Source organism: Octopus sinensis, unplaced genomic scaffold, assembly GCF_006345805.1.
Source record: "Octopus sinensis unplaced genomic scaffold, ASM634580v1 Contig16751, whole genome shotgun sequence".
Taxonomy (NCBI): domain Eukaryota; kingdom Metazoa; phylum Mollusca; class Cephalopoda; order Octopoda; family Octopodidae; genus Octopus; species Octopus sinensis.
This window is the reverse complement of record NW_021834554.1, coordinates 189-2500: the sequence shown is the minus strand read 5'-3', so window position 1 is coordinate 2500 and position 2312 is coordinate 189.

Here is a 2312-nt window from a genome sequence, read left to right as displayed (position 1 = left end):
GTTTTTCTAAGGACGTGGGCAGTACTTGTCAGTACAGTCATTTGGATTTCTCTGAGACCTGGTTCTCCTGGGATCTTATCTAGATGTTTCTGACGTCCCTTTCTTATCGTATTTAGGACACCCACAATAACAGGAACAGTTCTTGCTTTAAGATGCCACATCTTTTGTATTTCGATTTCCAGGTCCTTATATTAACTTAATTTGTCAAATTCCTTGACAGATATGTTTTTTATCAGTGGGAACACTTACATCTATTAGTCTACAAGTATTTTCTTCCTTGTCTTTAATGACTATGTCTGGTCAATTATCCTTGATCGTTCTGTCACTATTGACTGGAAAATCCCAGAGGGTAGTGACAATTTTACCTTCAACAACTGGGCCAGGATGATGTTAATACCAGTAAGCAGGAGTGTTGATTTTGTAGTGTTTACATGTTTTCCAATGTAAATAGTCCCACCCTACTGCAGCAATTTTTGTATTATTATTGTTGTTATTATCTTCTTTCAATTTTAGTTCCATTTCTTGCCAGGTGTCCTTCTGACAGGGCAGAGAAACTCACTATATACATTGGTAGGCCATTAAAATAAACACACCAGATTGTTCATTTACAAAGTCATGTAATAGCAAAAATTAGGGGGCGAAGGAAAGAAAATTCATAGTGCCAATGCTCTCCTCAATATGTGTGACGTAGCAGTTAAGACAATCTTTTGCACTTCCTGCATGGATGGTAAGCTAGGAATCATTCTTAAATAATTTTCCGTTCTTTCTTTGATCATTCCAAGTACTCCTATAATTACTGGTATTGCAACCATCTTGGGATGCCACATTTTTTCGATTTCAGTCAGCAAAATCTTTATATTTTCTGAGCTTATCAAATTTTTGATAAGCCAAGATATTATGGTCACAAGGAATATTCATGTTAATCAATAAAGTTTTGGTCTTTCACAGCAACATCTGGTTTATTAGCTTTGATGGTCAGGTCTGTATGTACATTTTCTCCCTCAGTTACAGCCTCAGGGTAATGCTTGTACAATTTGTCAGCAGTTTTGATTTTATAATTATCATCATCATCATCATCATCATCATCCTCATCATTATTATCATTATTACTGTTGTTGTTGTTGTCTTTGCACAACGTTTAATGCTGGAGATGTACTAGGTGTCAGCTGTTCACTACCAGTGAACTAAGGTAACACCCCTTATTTTTCGAGCACCAAATCGAGTATTTGAGCAGTTCCAAGCAGTGCTGTTTTCTGCAAGTGCTCCACCCTTGTTGCAGCCCCTATTTTTTCCATGTACTTTTCAAGATTTTTGCTCACTGTTCCAAGGGCTCCGTCAATTATTAGTATCACTACCACCTTTTCATCGACCACAACTACTTTACCTCCCAAGCTAACCTGTCATATCTCTTGACTTTTCTTTCTTCCTTATCGCATACCTTGTTTTCAGCTGGGCATGCTACATCTATGATCCAGCAAAGTTTGTTTTCTTTCTCAATTAAGACTATGTCTGGCTTCCTATTCTCCATCTCATGGCCACACTGGATCATAAAATCCCACAGGATCATTGCAATATCATTTTTGATGGTGCCTTCAGGTTTGTGGTCATACCAATTTTTTGCTCTGTCAAGTCCATACTTGTTGCAAAGTGTCCAATGGACAAGCCTTGCTATATTGTCATGGCGTCTCTTATATTCCCTCTGATTATTATTTTTATTATTATTATTATTATTATTATTATTATTATTATTATTATTATTATTATTATTATTATCATTATTATTATTATTATTATTATTATTATTATTATTATTATTATTATTATCATCATCATCATTATCATCACCATCATCACTAAGGAGGTAGCAGAATGGTTAGCATGTCAGACAAACAGCTCAGTGGCATTTTGTCCATCTGCACATCCAAATTCCATCCTTTCAGGGGCAACAAAATAAGTACCAGTTACACACTGGGGCGGTCAATGTAATCCTTTTGCTATATCCTTTAATGTTGTAGCATCTCCCCTTGATCAATGTAAACCCCATCTGTTTTTGTCTGTTGTATCTCATCCTTTGATATTCTCCTCCATGTTGTGGGTCCTTGTGGCCAATAAAAGCAGTCGCTATTATTATTATTATTATTATTATTATTATTATCATTATTATTATTATTATTATCATTATTATTATTATTATTATTATCATCATTATTATTAACGACAAACACTTGATTGTACTTGCAAGTGTTCATTGACCTATCCTCATTCATCATTCTTTCATTTAAAACAATTCGTTCTGGATCCATTTGTAAGGA